Below are 26,705 nucleotides of genomic sequence, written 5' to 3'. Positions count from 1 at the left end.
AGGCAGAGGCACAGGCAGAGGGAGAAGCAGGCTCCATGCACCGGGAGCCCGACGTGGGATTCGATCCCGGGTCTCCAGGATCGCGCCCTGGGCCAAAGGCAGGCGCCAAACCGCTGCGCCACCCAGGGATCCCCCAAACCTTTATTTTAACAACTTTTAACCAAGCTGCTTTCAAGTTGATTAACTCCAATGTAGTACACTAGAAAACATTGTTCTTCCATTGAAAATTTATTTAGACGTCATCTGAGATTTTAGTCCATAATCTAAAAAACAAAATATTCTTTGCCATTATTTACAAAAGTAATATTAAGGTTCCTTAGACAATAGTCTGTTTCATAATAGGATTTGGAAAACTCTTGTTTATCATCATCTAATGATTTCAATATGTTAAAATTTTTCTTCTGGTTAGTTAATCTCTTCATGGGTAATAGGTAGAATGATTATCTGATTCATGATAACTTACTAGACTCATGGTGTCCAGATTCTGCAGATACAGAAAAATAAATAATTATTATAAGGGAAATGAGCTCTTCAGGTTCCTAGAGAGTTTGTGTTGTGTCTAAAGCAATTCATTTTATTTTAGAAAAATAAATAATTATTATGAGGGAAATGAGCTCTTCAGGTTCCTAGAGAGTTTGTGTTATGTCTAAAGCAATTCATTTTATTTTATGCTTGGTGTAATTTTTCACTTGATTATGTAGTGTGTTTTCCCCCCCAACAGGACCACTAAATCTCTAATAAAACTATTGAGTTTTAAGTTGCCTGAAGGGAGAGAGTGCACCTAATATCTATTAATTTACTAGAGGTCCCAAAACAAAACAATGCATTGATAAATCCTCAAAATGCAGTTTTTCATTTACGTACAGGTCATCTGTGCTATTTCTATTTCTCCACTTACATTCAACAAATTCAGATGATTGTGTGTGAAATTCTACTTTATTGAGCTTCAACTATTTTTCTGACTTGGAAGTAATTTTAGAACCTCATTCTATTCATGATTAACTGTGGAAAAGTTTACATTTGGATACTTTCCAGTTTTTCCATAGCACCACAGTAGAATGATATGATCTTGATCACTTGCAGCTGCAAATATAAAGACATGCTGAGCTATTAAAATCACAGATAACACAATTTTTAAAACCTTATGAACCCTACAATTCATCATAATTTACAGATAAAACAGACCCAAGGAGAGGTTAAGCCGATTCTATTAGGTTTTAAAAATAGGATTTAGAATGTGATCTAATTATCTCAGGTAAGTTATGTTCTTTATTGATACAATGATCTTCATTACTGTTGACTAATTTCTTCTTGAATACACAAAAAGCATTATCTTTAGAGATTGCCTGAAATAATCAAGGTGTTTTTATTGTTAATGAAAATACTTCTATAGCATTGGCATTACATTTAATAATCAAAAGAATGTATTACAAGGGGATAGTTTCTCATAAGTAATATTATCAGAGGCCAAAATGATAGCGAATCAGAGATATATAGTACACAATGTTAAGGACTTGTATACTAAATTACAGATTATACTAATGAAAAAGTAAAATATGTCAGAAAATTTGTATAGACTCTCAGATAGAGTGAAATATTCACAATCAGTGATACTAGAAAGGATATATAAAGGGTAAGTAGAAAAGATAAAGAGAGTGGACTGGTAGGAACCTATAGGTTAGTCCTTTGCTAGAATGGAATAGACTTTAAAAAAGATATTCTATTGCTATCAATTACTTGAAGTAGACTTCTATTAGCATCAGGCCAGCCAGTCTCTGATACATATTTCTGTTGTAATGGGAAGCTGGCTTCCTATTTACACAATTCAGGTATAGCCTCCTCTGTACCTGAGGCTACTTAACCTCTATCTACAGGCTCAGATCCATGGATTCCTAGCTTGACAGTTCAGTGTCAAATTGGCTATTTTGCTTTATTGCTAGAACCTTGCTCATTTTGCATTCTAGTTCTGTTCAATATATTTCTTTGCCTTGGTCTTTGTGGCTTGAGTTAGTTTTATACCTTTTGTTTACTGAATTGGTTTTGGTCTTATTGTTCATGAAATTAACTTTCAGCTAAAAGTACCAGAAAGTCCAACTCATACTATTTAAAGAGTAATGGGGATTTATTCATTCCTGATACTGAAAGATTCAGGATAATTTAAGTTACAGGGGTTGTTTGATTCAACAATTCAAAGGTATCATCAGAGACCTAGTTGTTTCTCCATCTTTACCTCTTCTTTGTGTCAGCTTAATCCCAAGGCAAATAATTTAGTTAGCTGCTGCAATAGATAATTTTTGAATTCTTAGAAGCTTTACACAATAAAAATTAACTTCCTGCCCACGTCATCATCTAAGGTATTTTTGGTTGAGCTGCCTTCTATATTGCCAGTTCAGGACCCAGATACCTCCCAATTTTGTGGTTCCACCCTCTTCTAAATCCTTGGAGCTTTTTATAGTCAGATGGAAGAGAACAAGGGAGGCATACTTACTTATGACTGTGCTCAGAAGCAACACAAACACTTCAGCATATATTGCAGTCACCAGAATTCAGTCACATGGATATGTGATATCCTTAAGTTAGAGGGTACATAAAATATCTTATATCTCTAGGGAGAAATAGGAAATAGGTTTTGATGGTCATACAGCATTCTTTGCTAGACTTGACTTCCAAGTGGAAAGAAGTGTCTGTGACACTTCTAGGATTCATAATTCTACACCACATCATCCCAGATTGGAACAGTGGGATATCTCAGCAAAGTGACATACCATATCAGTCAGGCTTTTGTAAAGAAGAAGAACTTTAATATAATAAATTGTGTGCATACAAAAGCATTTAAAAAGCTAGAAAAACAAAGGTTAAGAAGGTATCCCTAACTTTCAGGAAATATAGAAGTTGCAGGCAATGACAAAGGAAAGGATCAGTTTTAGGACACCACTGCAAATCTATCAGTTGGGGCACCACTGATGCAGGAGATTCACAGAACACCTGAAGCTGCTTGAAAAGCATCATGTTTATCTTTTGCCCACATACTGGCTTACTGCTGCCAGAATAAAATGGCTCTGACTCTTTCACCTTCCAAATATTGTGAGGCATCTCTCAATGGTGGAACCTAAACTAGTGCCCTGCTGCAAAGGAATATTGCGGAAAGTAGGTTCTAGGCTTTCCAGAATCTGGAGAGACAATAGGATAAGATAAATTTTTGTGGAGCCCAACTTGGAGCCCAATGTGGGGCTTGAATTCATGACCCTGAGATTAAGACCGGAGCTGAGACCAAGTCTTGGATGCTTAATTGACAGCCATTCAGGCACCTTGGATAAGATAATTTTTAATTCTTCTTTGACTAACTCCTAAGGTAGGATAAAGATTCTCCACCTCTTTTTTGTATTGTTAGAATGTTTCCTCCCAAACCATTCTAGAGTGGTGAATATAATTGCTGGGAGTGGGATTAACATTGATGGGCAACAGACAAACTCCATTGCTGTCTTTCTAAGTCTTTTAGGGTGCATATAATAGAGTCTCTAAGTGGTGGGTATATTGCAAATTATGCAAGGATATATAGCATTCCATGATTCATAAAACAATAATTTCATCACGTATAAAGTACTTGTATACGTATCATCTCTTTTGATCCTTATAACACTTCTCAAGAAAACAGATGGAACATCTGGGTGGCTCAGTGGTTGATCGTCTGCCTTCTGTCCAGGTCATTGTCTGGGGGTCCTGGGTTCGAGTCCCACATTGGGCTCCCCACGGGGAGCCTGCTTCTACCTCTGCCTATGCCTCTGCTTCTCTCTCTGTGTCTCTCATGAATGAATAAGTAAATAGAATCTTTAGAAAAAAAAAAGAAAACAGAGAGTCAAGGAAATGAAATAACATTCCAATAGTCATGTGACAAGTAATTATTAGGAAGACAGAGATCAAATCTTATGTTAATTCAATACTCATATTATTTTCAACTTTCTCATCTCCAATGGATGATGATACAATTAAATAATAAAAGGCCAACTTCTAGTATTATATAATTGCATAATTTCTATCAACAAGATGCCTGGGAGATATTCCTGAATGTGTGATAATTGCCAATCAGAGTGAATTTTATAATTAGGTCACATGGAAGCAGCTTGGTAACCAGTATTATCTAATTTGACATTAAAGGTTGTTTCACTTTACAATGGCATACCAGAAATAGTCCACCACCCCTATAATTGGTAATAATTTGGTCAATGAAATTTTAATTCTCCTCATCTTTACACTATTGAGTTATATGTCTCCCATTGATGAAATGTATGAATCCATTACTTTTTTTCAAGATTTTTATGGCTTTTGATGTATTTTTCCACAGAGAAGATTATGATAGCTGATTACTCCTTATTTTTTTTTAAAGATTTTATTTATTTATTCATGAGAGACACAGAGAGAGAGGCAGAGACACAGACAGAAGGAGAAGCAGGCTCCATGCAGGGAGCCCAATGTGGGACTCGATCCTGGGTCTCCAGAATCACTCCTTGGGCCAAAAGCAGATGATAAACCGCTGAACCACCTTGGCATCCCTGATTACTCCTTAAAACTAAAGTGAATTGGGATGCCTGGGTGGCTTAGCAGTTGATCATCTGCTTTCAGCTTAGAGCATGATCCCAGAGTCCTGGGATTGAGTTTCACATCGGGCTCCCCGCAGGGAGCCTGCTTCTCACCCTGCCTTATGTCTCTGTCTGTCTCTGTGTGTCTCTCATGAATAAATAAATAAAATCTTTGGGGATCCCTGGGTGGCTCAGCGGTTTGGCACCTGCCTTTGGCCCAGGGTGCGATCCTGGAGTCCCGGGATCGAGTCCCACATCGGGCTCCTGGCATGGAGTCTGTTTCTCCCTCTGCCTGTGTCTCTCTATATATATATCTGTCATAAATGAATAAAAAAAATCTTTAAAAAAAAACTAAAGTGAATTTAAATAACATTTTACATTCGATAAAGCAAAAAAGAAAATAATCAATGGAAGCACCCTGACTTTAAGACACTTTAAAACTGATTCCGGTATTTCTGAGAGCTAAATTCATTGCAGAAGCTATTAGATTTAAAAAGTATTTAATTATCCTAGGTTATTTAGAAAGGAATAGCATTATATAATTAAGAAGTAGGCTGAAAATGCCCTGCTGAGTTTTTTTAAATCTAATCCTATCTTCTATATTGTAAATGAAAACTGAAATTTGATTCATGCAATAAATTAATTGGTATCTCTAAATGAGTTTGGGCTCAAACAATGGAAGAAATAAGCAGAATGATAATCTCTATTAAAAACTATATATTTTTATATAAACATATAAACAGGTTTTAAAGCTTTTGCTATTCAAAATTTAGGGATATAAAAGAGTAGCCTCTACAAGACAAAAACCTGAATGTTTTCCGTAGATGCCACAAAGTGTCTGCATTTAATTTGCAATATAAAAAGAGTTGTTCTGTAAGTATATTCCAGAGTCCTTAATCTTAAAATCAGTGCTACACAATATCTATAGTGGAATGAAAAAGAGACTTCATAGAATATCTCAGAGAATATACATCCAATGCTTTGGCACAAAGGATTTTTATGAAGTTTTTGCTCTTTTTGTTTGTTTTGTTTTGCTTTAATTTGCTGATGAAAACAGGTTGAACACATATTACATGTACGTATTCACATTTAAATATTGCACATAATTTCAGGGAGTCCTGAACTCTCCTAAGACCTAAGGTTGATCAAGGAATTCTAGCCAAGGATCCTTCCCTACTCAAGGAACTTTAAAATATACTGCTAATTTATCAGAGCTGTATGTGAATATTTTTGGCTCCATATAATTTCCATTTGGTACATACAAGTCAGCCTGTATTGAGGTATTCTGTTTATTGCTGTAAGGATGCACTTAGAGATATTGCAATCCTTTGCTCAGCATCCTCTAAATAGTCTTGAGGAAAGTACTTTTTGATCTAAGGAGTGGACCAGTGTTATGTGTCCCTTAAACAATAGATATTTATTTATTTATTTATTTATTTATTTATTTATTTATTATCTTTTGGATTCTGAGTTGTGTAATTAATTATGATTTTCTCTGATAGTTTTGTCAGCAGACCCACTATTATCAAGTTAAATAGGCCTTCACAGCATTTATTTTATGAATTTGCCTTATTGCTAATTTCATTTTACATTGATTCTTGTTTTTCCTTTGCTGTATTTTTCTCACCACTTCTAATTTGGGCTAGCACTGTATATTTAAACATATCCTAAGGTGCCTGGGTGACTCGGCTGAGCAGCAGACTCTTGGTTTTGGCTCAGGTCATGATCTCGGGGTTCTGGGATAAGCCCCTCGATGGGCTCCATGGTCAGCTTGAGATTCTCTCTCCCTCTCCCACTGCCCCTCCCCTACTCCTGTGTGCATGCTCTCTCTCTCTCTAAAATAAATGAATAAATCTTTAAACAATAATCTAAATCTTTCTTAGAAATAAAAAAAATACTTTTAAGTAGAAGTTGCTTTTGTACATAAGGAAAATAAGTCAACTGGTTAATTTTTCCTACTAAATTTCAAATACAGTGGTGACATGTGGTGGTAGAAAATACATAAGTTTTAGCACTAAACAGATCTGAGTTCAAATACTGTCTCTGCTACTTTCAATGATCTTGACAGCTTTTTGTAATCTCTACAAAGAATTGGTTTTCTTACCTTTAAATGGAGAAAATAACTTTCTTAAATATTTCTTTTTTGTCATACATATTCCTGAGTTATTTATATAAAATATACATTATCAAATTATGATATATATACAATATACATATGCAATATACATTGTAAAATATACAATATCAAATTATTTATATAAGATATACATAGTTGGGGTGCATGAGTGGCTCAGTAGGCTAAGTGGCTGACTCTTGATTTTGGCTGGGGTCATGATCTCAGGGTCATGAAGTTGAGCCCCATGTTAAGCTCTGCACTGTGTGTTGAGTCGGCTTGAGATTCTCTCTCTCCCTTTGTCCCTTTCACCCTGATCTCTCTCTTTCTCTAAAAAATGTTTATGTATATTATATATATATAATCATATGTTGTCAAATTATTTTAATAATGTAGGAGGAAGTTATTATTTACATCTTATAACTGGGCAAATTGAAGCTCAAGGTGATTAATAAACTTGCCCTAAATTAATGCAGCTAATAGTAGAGATTGAAATCCAGGTCCAATTTAACTACAAAACCATATATTCTTTTTCTTTTAAAGCATACTGAATTGTGAATATAAAACATGTAAAAATCCATCTAGGGTAATAGAATATGCATCAGAATTAATGAGTAAGATGAACAACTCAGGAATTTATGTTTTAAGTTCAGAGAATCTCCAGCTGTTAAGGTCACCTCCTTTCTTTTTTTTTAAATATTTTTTCAAATTTTTATTTATTTATGATAGTCACACAGAGAGAAAGAGAGAGAGGCAGAGACACAGGCAGAGGGAGAAGCAGGCTCCATGCACCGGGAGCCTGACGCGGGATTCGATCCCGCGTCTCCAGGATCGAGCCCCGGGCCAAAGGCAGGCGCCAAACCGCTGCGCCACCCAGGGATCCCTCACCTCCTTTCTGATACTATTATCAACACCATTCCTTACTGATACAAAATGAAGCTTAAGAGCAGAAAATCATAGAATATTTTATCTAAAAAAATAAGCCATTTCATCTGTTTATCTCCCTTTCATTTGTTCATCTCCTTCACTGTCCTTGCAGTGGCTCACGTCGGATGGAAGATCGAGCATTCTCGGAGGTGGGAGTTAACCAGGTCACTGTAAGCAAAGGGAGAGAGGACTACCCAGCCTGTGGCCCGGGGTGTGGTGCCAGCCAGCTGGCCATTCACATTCCCGGCTGGAGTTACACGGCAGGGGATTACAAGTACTGTGACTTGGTTGTGAAAATAAAAGAATGCAGGAAGAGGGAGGAGCCCGAGCCATCACCCCCCGAACTGGCACCCCCCAAACCAGCGCCCCCTGAGCCACCAGAGACCCATGACCTGTCTGAAGACCATTCTGAGGGTCAGCGAACACTTGTAGGCTCCTTGACCCTGCAGATAACTTGTTCAAACCCAAGGAAAGGTACATTTCAGAGAAGGAGATGCACATGCGATCTAAAAGCTGCCCACACGATTCAGATGGTTCGTATCCAGAAGACGGCCTTCTGCATCTGAAGGGATTTCCACTGGAGCTTTGGGACATTCAGCTTTCCTACTGATTCCTTATGGTCTATGTCCCTGGCCCTTTCCAGAATAGTTCCTGGACATGGAAAAAAAAAAAATAGGTGGCATGTTTTTTTCTTCTGAAAACCAATGTGAGAGGTCCAAAGAAGATCCCTTATAAACAGTTAGGGGTACCTGTGAAATGAGAGACCTACATTTTGTTTTCTGGTTGGATATCTACTTAGCCATCAGACTTCCTGCTTCTTTGTGCTACAAAAGCATGGGTGAAAACACTCCAGGTGAGGCTTTGATGGAATTTCCAGGCTGAGAGAAGAAAGAGAAAAGCAGTGCAATCTCAGTGTCTGATCCCACAGGTGTCTGTAGTCTAAGAATTCACCAAGAGATAGATAATACATAGAGCCATAGTTATATAGGGGATTATGGGAGTGCGGGTCAAAGGTATGTACTTTTCAGAGGAATGAAGTACGAGGCTGCTGGAAGGATGAAACTATGTGTGGCTTAATTTTGTGAGAGACACCAATGCCCCCATGAGTTGCATAGAAGTGAGATTTTTACCTATAGGTGTGAGCAGGTCAACATCAAGCCCACGGTCTATGAGCAATTTCAGAAGTTTGCACCAATTAAAGAGAGGACCATAGTTTTGTCATGGGCAGTCAAACAAGGAGACTGCCTTCCTACCCCTCTAACCCAACTCTAACTTTTCTAGAAAGCACACACCAGGAAGAGTGTGGGGTAGAGATTGGGAAACTAGAGCAACCCTCCCCCCCACACACACACTTCTAAACCTTGCTTCTAACTGTGAAAGTTTAATCTCCCAGGATGGGTTGAATAGGAAAATAACAGTGATTGTTTAATAATAGAAAATTATTGAAAATAAACTGTGCATGTGGATTGAGATAAAGTTATGGAAGAGGACTTCAAGGTAAATATGTTCCCTAGAGATGTTCAATGATTAACCTGTCAACCATGAGATGAGTGGAATGACTGTGACTGTTCAACACAGCACACGTAAGGCAGTTGCTGAAAACAAAAACAAAAGGGGATCCCTGGGTGGCTCAGTGGTTTAGCAGCTGCCTTCTGCCCAGGGCATGATCCTGGAGTCCTGGGATCATGAAGTCCCATATCAGACTCCCTGCATGGAGCCTGCTTCTCCCTCTGCCTGTGTCTCTGCCTCTCTCTCTCTCTCTCTCTCTCTCTCTCTCTCTCTCTCCCTCTCTCTCCCTCTGCCTCTCATGAATAAATAAATAAAATCTTAAAAAAAAAACTATTGTATATTTTTAATTGGCCTCAATGCCAGTGTAGTGTTTACTTGGTTACCTGGGACATAAAAGGTAAAGATAAGAAATATTTTCTTTTCTCCCAAGCCACTTCCAATTCTCCAAGACATTTGGTGCGACTTTGTAAAATCAATATGCTTGTTAAAAAACAGACTCTAATTAGAAGGGGCACCTGAGTGGCTTAGCTGGTTGTGTGTCTGACTCTTGATCATAGCTTGGGTCTTAATTTCAGGGTCATAAGTTCAAGCCCCACATTGGGCTCCATGCTAGGTGTGGAGCTCACATTAAAAATAGATATCAAAAGTCTTTAGCATTTTTACTTATATGTATAGATTCAATAAATTCTATTCAACAGGGGATCACTGGGTGGCTCAGTGGTTTAGCGCCTGCCTTTGGCCCAGGGTGCGATCCTGGAGTCCCGGGGGCGAGTCCCAGGTCGGGCTCCCAGCATGGAGCCTGCTTCTCCCTCCTCCTGAGTCTCTGCCTCTCTCTCTCTCTCTCTCTCTCTCTCTCTCTCTCTCTCTTCTCTCTCTCTGTCTGTCATAAATAAATAAATCTTTTTAAAAAAATAACTGGCTTATGTTTAGAAAAAAAATTCTATTCAGCAAATATATATTGAGAATCAAGTATGTATATATGGTCCTATTTGATAGTCTTTTGGAAACTGATTATAATAAAAAATAGCTTTAAATTCCAAGTGAGCTCCTTGGATTTCAGAAAGTTTTATGATTATGAGGAAAAATAGTCTTGCTTTCTGCCACTATTACAATTAAATTCTGGCTAATTTAGTAAGTTCAGATTTAAGATCTATCCATAGGTGTTCTAATACCCACTATTAACAGAAGAGTACCCAATTTTTAAAGGTCTACTAAATGCCAACCAACATTTTTATAGACATTAACTCTAACTCTTACAACAACATAAAAGGTAGAGTTAAATAAAATAAAATAAATACTAAAATAAATTAGAGACTTAGAGAAGTTAATTTCTTTCTCTTTGAATTGAGCAAGTTATTTAAGGTATAGTTAGTAGTAATAATAGCAGTGGTAACAGTAGTATAGTTGTGGTAAAATGTGGCTTGTCCAAGATAACAAAGGTGCTAAGCTGCTAAGTGTTCAAGGTTTGATATATAATCCCTTGTCTGTCTCCAAAGCTTTTGTTCTTTTCTTCATTTCACATGGCTTCTCACAAAAACTGAAATGTTCAGTTGGCTCACCTTTCATCACATCTTCCTTCAGCTTCTACAACCAAGTTTAACCATCATAACTAGCCACAATCGCTTCCTTATTTTATTCCAAGTTCTAATCTGGTCTCAAAACACCATTTGTTAACTGAAAACAGCTTGTTCTTCACCTACAAAATGTAATTTTTGGGTCAAGCTCCTGACTTGTTTAAAATTTATCCCAAGTGGCTTGCTGATGTGAGTTAAATGTCTTGCCTCCAAGGAACATGTTCTCTGGTGGCTCCTAACCATTTACAAAGGCAGAGAAGGTTTAGTAAAATATTTTCTCCATCCTAGACTGATCTCAAAACACTATTTTAAAAAATAGTCATTAATCCTTTGGTGAACTGATGCATAGCTGAGCCAGAGGAATAAAACTTGTTGGTATTTGATGATCTAAGGGAGACTTAAGGGCAGAAAACTTTTCCTAGTCTGAAAAATTAGGAAGAACCCAGTAATGTAAAAAATATTCCTGTCAGTACCTCAAGCAACTTTAGACTCTCAAATACATGATAAATATGTTTGTTTCTAACTTTGGAACAGATCATACAATACCAGTAAGAACAAAGTACAGTGTTAAATATTGCCAGATATTGACAAATCATTTTGTAGGTAGAACAAAAAAAAATCTCATATGTAAATGAATAATTATGGACCCAGTTAGACTATTCTGGCTAAAAATAATTATGCTTACATGGTGCCTATTCTTTAACATGTCAAATTCCAATATTATTTTATAATTATATAGGTAATAGATGTAATAAATGGAATAGACTTCTATGTTTAGGAATTAAAGCTTGCGAGTGGTTTGAAATCCTTATAGTACAAAAAGTAAGCTTTTTATATTGCTTACCCAAGTAAGAAAAGTCTTATTCCAGGCAACGATATATTTTGCTTGTGATGGCATATTCTCTCATGACTATTTCAACCCCAAACACATGTTATAATGCCCAGGAGCATATAATACAGAGCATTGTGAAGTTCGTTCATACATCCTTTTAATTAATACTTGTTGAGAGTCCACCATATGCCAATCACTACACAAAGTGAACAAGACAAACTCCATTTTTTGTGGAGTTTACAGTCGGTTTTGAGGTTGACAAACCAAAAACAAATATTAAGAAATACATAACATGCCAGACATAAGAAGTGCAATCCACAGAAAAATGAGGCAAATAAATGGTTAGAGATTGATGATGGTGATGGAGTGGTATTTTATATAGGGCAATCAGGGAAGATCCCTCTGATAAGGTGATATTTGAGAATAGATCAAAGGAAATGATGAAGTGAGACAGTGGATATTTGGGGTAGGGTATTATAGACAGAGGGGAAGAGAAAGCACAAAGATCCTGTGACAGCATACTTGGCCTGTTAGAGAAACAATGAGAAGTTCAGTGTGGCTGGATTTGGTGAGGGAACAGTATAGAAGGTGAATTAGAGCAGTGGGGAAGAGTGGGCAGATCCAGGAGGAATGTGTAGGCCTTTGCAGAGACCTTCGCCTTTACTCTGTATGAGACATGAGATGGTAAGCATTGGATGATTTTGCATGGGAGAGTGAAGTGATCTACCACTTCTTGGGAGAATTGCTATAACTGCTGTGTTGAAAATAAACTATAATTGCACAAAGATGAAAATAAGGCAAGGAGACTTGCAACAGTTCACAGGAGAGAGGATGATGATTTGTTCATAGAGGGTAGTTGTAACACTGGAGGTGGTAAGTGATAAGATATAGAATAGATTTTGAAGGATGAGCTAACAAAATATGCTAGTAGATTAAATATGGGATGTGAGAGAGTCAAGGATGAGTCTGAGGGTTTGTTGTTGTTATTGTTTTTAAAAACTGGAAGAAAGAAGTAGTCTTTCACTGAGCCAGAGAAGGAGGATTGGACTGTTGAGTTAGAATCATGAATCAGAGTTCAGATTTGAGTTTACCAAGTTTGAGATGCTTATTAAATATCCAAGAGGAAATATTGAGTAGAAAATGAGGTATAGATTAGGAATTAAATAGCAATAATGGAGAAGACATTGTCAAGTGATTGATGTCTATTTGGGAAAGCAAAAGAAAAAATAATGTGTAAGTTTTCTCTATGAAAATATATCCATGGCTTGAAAGAGAAATTTTCTTCAAAAATATAAAAATTAACCTCCAAAGATTATAAAATTTAAGAATATCTAATTAAGAAGATTTTAAAAAAGGAAAAAATCCTATTACTTGCTTATATATAGTTTACTTCAATGAATATGCTGCCTTGGGTGCCAATGTACAAACCAAATTAAATCACCATGTCAGAAATCATTTCCCTTTCTTGGAACATGTATAAGATTTTACCTGAATATTTTCACAAAGTCAAGAGAGTTAGCTCTGCAAAGTAATCCAACTGAGGTCAACTAAAGGAAAATATTTTTCTTTTAAAATTGAAAGAACCTAGTGTTAGAACCACGATGATAGCCTGTGCAAAATTCTATTGAGTAATATTTGTATAAGAGAGATACTAGTTTTTCCTTAAAAGAAACATGGTAAAATAATTATGCAGATATATCAGAGATTTCTTTGCTACTGAAAAGGAAGAGATATTTAAGAAAGAAATATCAAGTTTCTGGCTCTCTGCACAAATAATCAAGTATGTCAGAAGGCTCCAAGAGCATGGAAACATGATCTTTTCTAAATGAAGCATTCTTTATGGAGATAGGGCTAGAAAATAGTTTTAAATGGATTAAGAATGAGGGTTTAAAAACTTTTAACATGTAGAACAAATGCCATAAATTGCCTGTTAATATTATATGCAAGTCCTGCTTCTCTAGTAACAACTAAAATCAAGCAGATAGAAGAGAGACATTCCTGTTTTCTGATATGAGTATTTCCTCCTAAATTGTCCAATGCAATTGCCAATACTTATTTACCTACAAACACAAATATAAGTAATTGTTAGTATGTGTCTCATTCTTGCTGGAATATATATGTTCACCTTAGACCCCCCATAATTTACTTGCAGAAAAAGATTTAGAATGCAAGTTAGAACTAATTGGGAACAAGTCCATACATCTGGACAAAATATGTATCTCATCCTCTGAAGCAAGCATCCAAACATGGTATACATAATGACTCATTTTAGAACTTACTTTACGTAAATACCGGTGTATGCTACTGGATGTAAACATGGACATCTATTGAATTAAATGGACACAATCATTTGAATAATCCAGTGAAATTTTGTTGTTTCATAAAGGCTATGAGTACCCCATTATTTATAGGCTATGAGTGAACATGTATTTCTATACCTAGTAGATACATTTCATAATTTCTTTTGAGACTTACAAGAAAATGCTGTTGAAAAATGTCTAAAAGTTACAATTACAAAAGAAATGTCTATATCCATTCCATCTTACCTGCGTCAGGAGCTGACCTAAGCAGAGCTAAGTAAGATTTCAATTGGGAACAAGAATGCTCTGTGGTTTCCTATAATTATTTCATTATTCTGTCTTGATATTTGAGACATTTTTGCTAACTTGTAGCACACTCTGAATTCACTTTTCTGATGGAGTAGCAGCATCACTAGACTCATTCTGGATGGAAATGGTATTTTGTAGTTGCACCATGTAAGAGAGAGAATCATTTTCATGTATAAACATCTGGGTGCAAATGTAGTCTGAAATCTACAGATGGCATATGATAGAAGTATGATGCATGGAACATAACTGGTTGGAAAATAATAATACTGTCAAAAATTTTCAGGATAACTGAACTTGAAGAGTTGGCTTCAAATTAAGGAAAATGCTTGTCTTTGCTAATAATTTGATTGTGAAAAACAAAAAGGAGGATGAGTAGGGAAAGAAGAGAAAACGGGTATGTACTATTCCATTTGCTGCCATAATGATTCTTTTGTTGTAAGTATAATGATAAACTCAGCAAATTCTCCAGTACTCAGTCACCAATCCAGGCATTTTAAGTGGTTCTTAACTGTTTTAAGAAAGAGATGATGTAGTGTTAATTTGATTATAAGAAATTATTCTTCTTGGGTTGATGTCATTAAAAAGTATACTTGAAACAAACATCTTGGCTTCAATGACATCAAGCAAGAAAAAGGAAGAAACTTCTTTTAGCACATTTGAAAAGGTTTCTCCTTGCGACCACAGATGGCTTGTATAAGGATAAAGAAATCATTCTCTGCATATTATATCCTGTCATCACAGGTCAACAAAGCCTCTGTTTTCATTCTTTTCTATTGCTTACTTTACCTCAGTAGCCCTTTAATCCTTCTAATTTTGAAAATCAAAACAAAATAATCCATGGAATTGTTTTATTTTCCAATGAGTATCAGGAAAGTAAATGAAAGTAAAGAGCATGGAGAGGTTGGTGTTGAGTGGTGTCAGTGACCAGAAGATGCTTGGAAGAAGGAGAGGAAATGTATTAATATCTGGCAGGGAGGAATGCCTGGGTGGCTCAGCAGTTGAGCACCTGCCTTCAGCCCAGGGTGTGATGCTGGGGTCCTGGGATCGAGTCCCACCTTGGGCTTCCTGCATGGAGCCTGCTACTCTGTCTGCCTATGTCTCTGCCTCTCTCTATGTCTGTCTCATAAATAAATAAATAAAATCTTAAAAAACAATATCTGGCAGGAGAGCTGAGTGGCCCAGAGGGACAACAGACATACAGGTATACTCAGAAATGAAATAACCCCCCCCCCCCAATCCTGAGAAAACACTCATTATTTTTTAAGTTAAAACCATCTTTCTTGGCACCATTTGAAAACCTAGACTTATTCTCTACCAATTGTCATCTGGCTTTTTAATTCTACGGAACAGGGTTGTCCCTATATCTGATCTCTGCCCTTTTCACTTTATTTTTCCTCAATTCCCATTCACAAGCTGAGCTCAAGCACAAATGCTATCCCTTTCCCTTCAATTTTTTATTTGAAATCTATCAATAGTGCAGATTTTAAGATGTAGGTTTTACATCTTTCTCAGAAAGCAACAAAAGCAAAGACACAACATCAATGGTTCCATACGAGCTATCACCTCATAACTAGGTGAAATACGGTAAAGCCATTTTCTCCATGGTGCATTTTTATCAGCTATGTCATCTACATGGAAGACCCAATTGAAGATTATCCTTGGTTTTATAGCAATTTCTGTTTAGTGGAATAAAACATCCACTTCTCCTTTTTTGAATGAAATCATGATTTTCATTGTGCTTGTAGGAAGGATTCTTATTTCCCTGCAGCTGAATATGATAATTTAAATATCAGCAAAGAGAAAACATGATCCAAGGTTAACCTTTTATGTTTCCTTTCTACAAATGAAAGCAAAAGACAACATTAAACCCTACACTAAATATAAATATTTGCAGAGAATACAATCTATTAAACACTTAGGATATTTCATGTACTGTGCCAAATGCTTTAAATGGGTTATCTCATTTAATCCTCACAATGTCCATAAGAGAGATATGTCCTTACATCCATTTCAGATATGAGGAGACTGACACCCAGCAAGGTCAAAGAATTTGTCAAAAGTCAACCACTGGAAAGTAGTAGAATTGAGATTTGAATAAAGGTCTGATGTCAAAATATTTGCTCTCAACAGCTGCATTTAATTATTTTCAATGAAATTGTTGAAATTTTAAATGTCAAGAAATCCTGCTAAGTTATGCAAAATAAAATAATCAGAAGGAACGATGTTATTTGCCTGGCTTGATTTCTAGATTCTATTTTTAAAAGGATGTTTTTCATTCATTGTGATATTTCATTGAATCTAAAACTACTCTCCAAGTGTAATAATGGAGATTTATTTATACATAATCCTATGTTGACCTTATATTATTCTTGGATTGGGAAAAATTCTCAATTTTAATTTACTATTCTATTCCTGACTTTGTTAGTCATCTCCATCCTAGATTAAAGATAATTATTTGCCTTACCTCAGAAGATGATTCCTTCCTATGCCATTCCTGTGATATTTTAAAAATATATTACATTTAAAAATGTTAAACACGTTTTAAATATGTTTAAATAGCAAATACATGCTTTTGTTTTTTACACTTTCCACAATGCAGTTACATAAGAAATCCCTAATTTACAAATTGACTTTGTTCTAAAAGTTTAATTTGTAAGTCAGTTAGAAACTTGGAAAACATTAATTTTTATAAACAAAGTTGAAAACGGAAGTTTGGTTCCCAGGCCAGGCATAAGGACTTAAAAATCCATAATGAAAGCTGAACTACGAACTTCCAATATTACCCTGAGTTCCCAGTCTTTAAAATAGGTCATTACTGATTCTGAAAGGTTAAGGTAGAGGAAAAAGATTCAATTTCACAAGTTCTCTATTTAAAATAAGAAATAGTAGATAAGAACACAACCTATAAGAATATTCCAGTTCCTTTGGTTATAAAACTCTGTTCAATAAATATGATAAATGATTAAATATAAATAAATATAGACTTCTGCTTCTGATATAACCCCTCTGAGACAGAGAGATCACAGAGGAGCACTTTGGATAACAAGAATTGAGGAATGAATTTGGTGAGAAGACATCCCCCTACAACCTCCTGATATGTGACCAGTGTGGTAGACACATGCTCAGTTCCACAAATCCCTTCGATATACTAATGGTCTCCACAGTGGAGTGTGCACTTCCCAGGAAGTATGCAAAGCAATCCATAGAGGTAAAAGAGGACATTTTTATTATGTTTTATGTGTATATATATTTGGATATAAGAAAGAAAGTAAGCTGTCTTGATATTTCATACCCCACTGAGCGTGGAGTCCTTAACTGGTTCATATACTTTTCTGCCATGTTTAGTATTGAGGGAATAATAGAAGATAACAGTGGTGGTATTTTTCTTCTCCCCCCTTTTTTTTAAAGTAACTCTTTGTTGAATTATATGTAAAGTACACAAATCATTATACAGCTTGGTGAATTTTTACAAAGTGAACATACCCAGATTGCTGATGGAATATCACCAACAGCTCAGAAACCTCTCTGAATGCCTTCTTATTCATCTTTCCCCTCCCCTAAAAGTAAACACTTCTCTGACTTTAATTACCATAGCTTAGTTTTGCCTACTTTTGAACTTTATATACATGGAATCATGAAGCCCATATTTATTTGTGTCTAATTTCTTTTGCTCAACGTTATGTTTGTAAGATTTCTTCCAAGTCATTCTAAAGACTTTGCCCATTTTAGTGACTGTGTATTACTCCATTAGGTCAATATGTCATTTGCTTTAATTTATTGTAATTTATTCATTTATTGTAATGTTAATGGGAATTTATGAAATTTCTATTTGGTATTTTTTTTAGAAATAATGCTGTTCTAAACACTTTTCTAAGTGTCTTTTGGTGAATATATGCACATTTCTGGAAAATGTATATCTAGAGGTGGGATTACTGGGTAATAGGGTATGTTTATTCCAGCTTACACTCCTGCCAGCAGATCATGAGTGTTACAGTTGCTTCATATTCTTACTAAAAATCATTATTATTTTCTTTCATTTTAGCCATTTTGATGGGTATATAGTAATATATAACTATGATTTTAACTTTCATTTCTTTGATTTACAATGAGATTGATCATTTCTTTATATATGTATTGGCCATTTGGAAACCATTTTTTCCAAAACATCTTTCAGGTCTTTTGCCATTTCGATGCTCTATTTTTTCTTATTTTTTAACCATTTCTTATATATTCTTGATATAAGGCCTTTGTCGGTCCTCATATTTTTCAGATAAATATACTACAAATACCTTCTGCCACTCTGTGGCTTGAATTTTTCACTTTTTTACTGGCATCTTTAAGTAAACAGAAGTTCTTAATATTAGTCAAGTCCAATGTATCAATCTTTTCTATTATAGTTAGGTTTTTTTGTGTATATCTGTTTAATAAATTTTTGCCTACTCTTATGATGGTGAAGATACTCTCTCATGTTATCACCTAAAATATTTATGGTCTTCTTTTCAGATTTATACCTATTTGGAATTAATTTTTATATATGTTCACACTTTATCTTTCTTCATGGGGCTATATAGTAAGCCAAGCACAATTTATTGAAAAACCTATTAATATAACCAAGGGATTTTATTTTTTGTGCATTTGCTTTCATCATTTTGAGACACATTACAGTTTACATGTTCCCAGTAAAAAGGATCATTTCCTTAAAGGGTAAGATAGTGGAATATTTAGAGTAGGATGTAGATGATCAGGAAAAACTTCAGTATTTATAGAAGTTTGCTGGCTAGTTCATGGCAAAGGACTTAAAGATGAGACAAACAGATTTATTTTACAAAAATGACGATTTCCAAATTTCTTTCTGTTTATTTTTCTCTTTCTTTTTTTTTGTCTGTGATAACCACTGGCTATCAATGGTATACTCTATGAAGTTACTTTCAATTAAAAACAAAACAAAAAACCTAATCTTCCCCTTCAAAATGAAGGTGAATTTAAACAAAGAGCTGAGGAAGCAAATGTTTTTCAAGCAAAAGTACAGAGATAGCAAGTGGATATTAAATATTATGGTAAATAAGTAAATAAATAAATATTAGGGTATACTTCATATTATATGATTTTTGCTGCTGAAAATGTCACAGATTTTGAAAATGTAAAAGACTTGGCAATTGAATTTTCTAAGCTGTTTGAAAATCTTATAAATGAAGAGGTTTAGTTAATTTTGAACAGATTTATTACAAATACAAAAGTATATCCTCTGATTAGTTTCGAGGATAACTAATATTAGGAAATACAAAATTTGCTACCTGAATTTCAGCAAAAACCTTTTTCTTTTTTAAAGACTTTTTATTTATTTATTCATGAGAGACAGGGAGAGAGAGAGAGAGAGAGAGAGAGAGAGAGAGAGGCAAAGACACAGGCAGAGGGAGAAGTAGGCTCCATGCAGGGAGCCCGATGTGGGACTTGACCGTGGATCCCGGGATCACACCCTGGGCCCAAGGTAGATGCTCTACTGCTGAGCCACCCAGGCGTCCCTCAGCAAAAACCTTTTGTATAATGAATGAATAGGAGTAAAAACTAAACTTGCTCTCAGCTCCAGAGGCAGCCTGCAGTCCTCATCATGTGGCTTCATCCATCTAGAAATTGGCAATGATGCAATAAATTCTTTTCATGTTTTGAGCCTTTCTGACTTCCTCCTTGACCAGCTCTCAGCTATTAAAGGGGTTATGTGAATAGGTCAGGCCCACCACAAATAATCCTTCTATTTTAAGGTAAGTTGATTTGGGATCTTAATTACATTTGCATAAATCCCTTCCCAGAAAAACCTAGATTAGTGTTTGTTCGAATGCAATAACTGGTAGTGGGGCTAGCAATTTTGGGTGGCCATCTTGGAATTCTGCCTACCAGAGGGGCAAAAGTGTTACATGAATATCTTGATTATTACAAAATAGTGATTTTGCTATGTGTAAGAAAAGAAATAAATTTTATGGGATAAATATAAAAAAATTTATAAATTATTACCATTTCATTTATTACTCAAACATTGCTATTTCATTAATTGGACATCAAAAAGTGAGCAATAATAGATTTACTTGTTTTTTTGTGCCAAATTTCAGTAACAAGACAATAATTTTATATATTTTTAATTTTTAATTGAGAAGATAAAGTTATCTAGAGGGGAATATTTGAATTAATGTTTTTTTTCTAATGTGTAACTTTTACATGTTTAAATATATGGTACACAGGATGGCCTTATGTATACGATATATGGTATATAGGGATGAGCCTGCTTTTTTCCCAATAAATAAGTCTTTCTTGTTTTTATTGTTAGGCTTAAGTCATTCAAGTGTTTACTAATACTAGCATGTGGTGAAGTTGCCATAGAGGATCAAGACAATTTGTTCATCAATATTCTTTGATTCCCCCAGCTAGCTTACCAGGTCTTTGGGCCTGCCAAATCACAGATATGATATATATGGAGCAATCCTACAGCAACTTTGGTCACTCCTTCTGTCATGCCACTGAGCCTCCCTATTCTGGACTACAGAATAAATAATATGCTCCTACTGCAAACTAGTTTTCCAACTAATTTTCCACCTTTAAGTTCATAATCTCAGTGCTCCATGGTTTAGATGATATGATATGTTCAAGGTCTTTGTACAAGAACAATTTAGTTAAAATAATTTCTACAAGTTTATCATGCTGATCATTTTATCTTCTCAGAAGATTTTCTATAACAAAAAAAGTTTCAAAAAAAAAAACAAAAAAAAAGTTTCTTTGCCAAGTAAAGTTCTACTCGGTAACATTTCAGCATTGCCATGAAGTGATGTGAGTACATTAGGCAGTCTTCTAAGAGAGAGGTAATTTGCAGGGTTTCTCCCACAGTTTTGCCTGAGGTAGCTTCCCTAAACTATCTTTTTTTTTTCTCTTCAAAAATCTATCAGCAAGAGCAGCAACTGTGGCTTGTATGGATGGTTTCCTTGTATGTTCTTGACGACAAACAAGGAACTCATTCATACAAACGGTATTAACCATACATCAAATCTTAACTGCATGTGGTATTCAAGGTGAGTGCAACATGACATTTTTATTCAATGACAATCCTATGTTCTTTATATGACATTGAAATTTTGGTATTTGGGTCAACCACCCTCTGAAAATAGTTAAGGTAACATAAGATGACTAAAGAAGAAACACATATGGGGGCCAAGGACTGTATCAGGGACACGTGATCATTAGATAGTTCAATAACTTGTCCACTGCCTCCAAGACATATTGATAATCCAAATTAATGACTATCAGATGGCATTGTCTTCCAATCTTGTCAGAAATCCTAATTGCTGAGTAGTCTAGGCACAACTAATCCACAGCAAAACCTGTGGTGCATTTCTCTTTTCAACAGCTTCCTAGAATCTTGCAAAATCTTGGTCATGTTTTATTTACTTTAGGATCCTAAAAAAAATCTCAACAGCCCTGTGGCTATACTAGGGTGGAGCTCAGACTAGAAATTGTATATCCACCGTCTGTTACATTAATGATAATGCCTCAAACCAGTAATAGATTTTTCATCTTCAAATAGGGTATTTCTTACTTAGTTGCACTATGTATTCCTACTTAACTAAATCACATCTATAATTGAAGGTAATTTCCAATCTTGATTACATTTTCAAAATGCAATTACCTGGGGAAGAAAAAGGAAATAATACCAACAAAGACCTTACATTTTCCTAATGGTAACATGGGAAGAGGATGCAAGCTATTTAAATTTGATATCCATTGGGAATTCACAGGAGAGGCCTGAAATTAATACAAGGATCTCTAATTCATGTAATATTTGATGCTTCCATGAGTATAGACTTCTAAGTTCTCCTGTTCCCTAGAAAGGGATGTGAATATACTTTTGTTATAACTGTGTATTTCCCAAATAGTATATTATCATTCCCTAGGATTCTGTGAATCCACGAAAGATATACCAGCATATGCAAAGAATAGACAATTTCCTTTTCTCAGGGGCATGGCCATAACCTAGCTGTACATGAGGACTGAATGAACTCTGAAGGCATTTAAATTTTATTAACCTTAAGTACAAGAAACAAAATGGGGGGAAAATGTGTTTGTATTACTAAATTGTTTTCCATCTTAGCTAGCCAGAATATTGGGATATGCCATTCACAAATGCTATAATAATGGCTACATTTTAATGTGTATGTGGGCAATCTAGAAGAAAAGGAAGAATGGAAAAAAAAGAATATCATATTATACACCAGCACTATTCAACAGAATATCCTGAGATGTTGGAAATGTTCTAAATCTGCACTGTCCAGTATGATAGCCACTACCCAAATGCACCTGTTGAGCATTTGAAATACTTGGTTAGTATGACTAAGGAACATTTTAATTTTTTAAATTATAATTAATTTTAATTTATATTTGAATAGCCACATATGATTAGTGGACACTATATTAGACAGTAAAACTATAGACACAAAAACTGCAAAGCTCTATTTTGAAGTTGGGTTTGAAAGGGAAACATCCTCAAAGATACCAAGAATTTCAAAGCCTGACTTTGTTTCTAATTCCTAGTAGAGAATAATCTTTGTGTGGCAATTTCAGTATGGTCCTTCAATTTATTCTAGTTAATGATTAATAGTACCTAAACTGTACTTTCCTAATAGATTGTAAAAGCTCCCAGAGAGAAATAATATGATGTTAAAATGTACCTCTACTATACTGTAACCCACCTTAGACATTTAAATTTATTACATTGGAACGCCTGGGTGGCTTAGTGGTTGAGCATCTGCCTTTGGCTCAGGGCATGATCCCGGAGTCCTGGGATCAAGTCCCACATCAGACTTCCTGCATGGAGCCTGCTTCTCCCTCTGCCTATGTCTCTGTCTCTCTCTGTGTGTCTCTCGTGAATAAATAAATAAAATATTTTAATCTTATTAAATAAATATTTATTACAACAATATGCTTGGGAAGAGCATAATATATGACTTTTAATTTAGACCAGCTGGTCTAATTTAGACCAGCAAAATTTCTAAATGTATTATAAAAATAGGGAAGTGACTTATAGCAAACTGCATATTCTTTATGAAGTCCTTGTGTGTGTGTGTGTGATCTGTGTGTGTGTGTGGTTATTAACTTTGTAAATCTCAAGCAGCAGGCACCTTCTTTCTAGAGTACCCTAGATTTTTGTTTTTTTGTTTAGCTTTGACAAAGCTATAGGATTGTATTGGTGCTTAAATTGATCACTAAAAAAATAAAATAAAATAAGGAGCTTTACAACAGCCTCAGACTTCAGAAGTAATCTTGAGCAAATCAGTAAAGCTTTAAGTAAACAAAATAATAGTAGTCATAAAGTCTATTTATTATAGTTGAAATTATAATTTGTGACCTCTTCTATTAAGGGTCATCTTTCTATGTTATAGTTGGCAAAAAAAAAGAAAGGTATATTTCACATATTTCTTGAGTCAAACCAAGTAGTAATTGCTTCTCCACACAACCTTCTGTTACTTGCCACTCTCAACACTGCCTGGGGCCACTACTCACTCTTGTAATTACCTCCCAAAACACCAATGCCATGATCCTCCTATTATCGTGTTGTGATTGTCATATAAGGAAAGTCTCACTTCTCTTTACTAACTTCTCTCATAATTTCTCATAACTTCATCGAGAATAACAGGTTACAGATTCAGTGAATAACCAGAGGGAATTTTAATCTAGAATAATGGTATGAGGATGGACAGGAAACTTAAGACTGGATGCTGATGTTCAAGAAAAGCTTTATAACCTCTAAAAGATCTGCATGGACTGGCTGTCTTGTTAGTCTCATTTCCATCTGGAGTGCAATATTCATCTCATCGTCTCAGAGTGGCTCCTTTAAACTTTCACCCCTAAAGTCAGGGCTTGTCTTAGGCTCTAAAGTCTGTTTTCTTCCCAATATAGGCAACTCTCAGGTCCCAGTCACCCACAAGGTCACATTTGTTTCCTTATATCCAAGATACTTTAATAGCCCATGATGGCTTTTTTAGGCCAAATCAGAGTCCCTTTGTGATTCTAACTCCAGAATGACTGACTAGCTTTGGGGTAGATCCAATTCTTTCATTTGTTTCTCTCCTCCTACTAATTTCTCAAGTGAAAATGAAAAAAAGAAGAAGAAAGAAAGAAAGAAAGAAGAAAGAAAGAAAGAAAGAAAGAAAGAAAGAAAGAAAGAAAGAAAGAAGGAAAGAGAAAGAGAGAAAGAAAGAAAGAAAGAAAGAGAAAGAAAGAAAGAAAGAAAGAAAGAAAGAAAGAAAGAAAGAAAGAAAAGAAAAGAAAGAAGAAAGAAAGAAAACCCAAATCTCTGTATTTGATAATATTTTTCTGATAGTTCTATGGCTTGGTTTTTTTGAAATCTAATAAATCTCAAAATCCATTCAGATTTACAACTGGAGAGTGGAAAAAAAAACCATGGATGGGATAACAAAGAAACAAAGTCAGAAGGTCTTAAGAGAAAATGGCATAGTAGCAATTACAACAACATAGACATCTGGCAGAATTTTTATTAAAAAAGCAAGATATAGGGATGTCTGGGTGACTCAGCGTTTGGGCACCTACCTTTGGCTCACATCGTGATCCTGGTATCCAGGATCAAGTCCCACGTTGGGCTCCCTGCATGGAATGGAGCCTGCTTCTCCCTCTGCTTGTGTCTCTGCCTCTCTCTCTTTCTGTGTCTCTCATGAATAAATAAATAAATAAATCTTAAAAAAAAAAAAAGGAAGATATGCTTTACACATAGGATTAAGTCAAAGATGGGAAGGAAGAGAAGAAATGGTTCCACACTGATGTAAAATAATTGCCCTGAGTCATCAAGTAAAGGCTTAATTACAATTACTATATTATCTTTATTAAGGCAAGGAAGGATATAATAAACTTGATGAGGATAAACACACACACAATATTCTTATAACCTAAATTCTGCATAATTTGGTTGTTTCTAAATTAATTTATGTGATTATATCACAATATTAGCTAAGTAGCTCCTGAACTAGTTAAAATGTTTCTTACTGTGACTCATGCTGACCTTTAATTGTGGTATACAACAAATGACCCTTTTAAAAAGTAGATTCACTTATTTTTCTTGAAATATGTTTGTCTATTAAATTGCTATTTAGTAATTAGTAAACATTTACTTAATTAAATTACTAAATTGTTATTAGCAATTTGTAAATTTTTGCTAGTTTAATATATTTCTATCAAATTGGTTTTACTTACTGTAGTTGAATCCTTCAGTTCTGAACTTCAGTAATGTATCAAACCTATCCTGTCATTTGTCATTCTCTCAGCATGCTCTAAATTAAACACATAATTGAAATGGAAAGCAGATATTGGCTGTAAACTATTGTGGTGTGTCAAGAAGCAGACTACTAGCTACATCTTAATCTTGTCACTAATTACCTGACATGGAGAATGTATATGAAAGAGCTATGTTTGAAACTGACAAAAAAAAAAAAAAAAGATGATCACTTTTAAAAATTATTTTCAGGAATCACAGGAATATAGCTTTTACCTGATGAGAAGTTTTCTCTTTTTTCCTATTCAATTTTTTTCTCATAATAGAAATGGGTCAAAATATGGCTTCAGAATCCCAATTGGTGCCTTTTATAGCAATATTATAGTAACTGATATTGGTAGTATATTATTCAGGATTTCTAATCTACATAAACTCCTAATAGAAAAGAATTACCCACCTACATTGGAGTGTGAATTTTGCCTGATTCTGCCTTTTTTGTATATACTTGAAGTGGGGTATAGTAACACTCTTGAAGGACAGGGAATTACTATTTGACAATTCTGTCACTTATATAATAACAAATTCAATTTTTGTTGAGAGTCAGATACTGACAAATGCTGTAAGGGATACTATTATGAGTGAAGAAGACATATTGATGTAAAACTAACAGTAGAAAAATGTAAAATGGTAAAATGGGATGCGTTATTAATTCCATTTAAGAGCTGAACAAGACTGTATTTGAGGCAATAAGAGATCTGAATCTTGAAGACTGAGTTGGATTTTAAAGAAACAGTGAGCAGAAGGTTTCTACTTATATATTACAAAAATATATAGAACTACATAGAATATAGATTCTATATTCTAGTTGCATATAGATGCAATATAGTATAGTATATAATATAATATATTCTATATTATTTACTCTAGTTATATATATCTGTGTATGCATATATATGAATGAAAATAAATAGCATGTTTGTGGAATCATTAGAGATTCAATGGGTTTGGAAATTCAGCAGGCTTATGAAGCAATGCTGTGGGAGACAGACTGGAAAGGTAGATTGAAGGAGAAGATATTGTAGGAGTATTCTTCTGAATGCCATATTTATTTTGGACTGTGTAATGGAGAACTATTGGCACTTCTTGATTATGAGAACAAGATTTGTATGTGTAGAGCAGTTTATAAGGAATTCAGTCAATGCTTGACTGGATGAGGCTAGGGAGAGATTACAATCATCTGCAAAGAGAGACTAAGCTGATTGCTCATGGTTAAAGGAATAAGGAGGAGATATAATTAAAGA

The sequence above is a fragment of the Nyctereutes procyonoides genome, unplaced genomic scaffold, assembly GCF_905146905.1.
Source record: "Nyctereutes procyonoides isolate TBG_1078 unplaced genomic scaffold, NYPRO_anot_genome, whole genome shotgun sequence".
Classification (NCBI taxonomy): domain Eukaryota; kingdom Metazoa; phylum Chordata; class Mammalia; order Carnivora; family Canidae; genus Nyctereutes; species Nyctereutes procyonoides.
Note: the sequence above shows the minus strand (reverse complement) of the source record.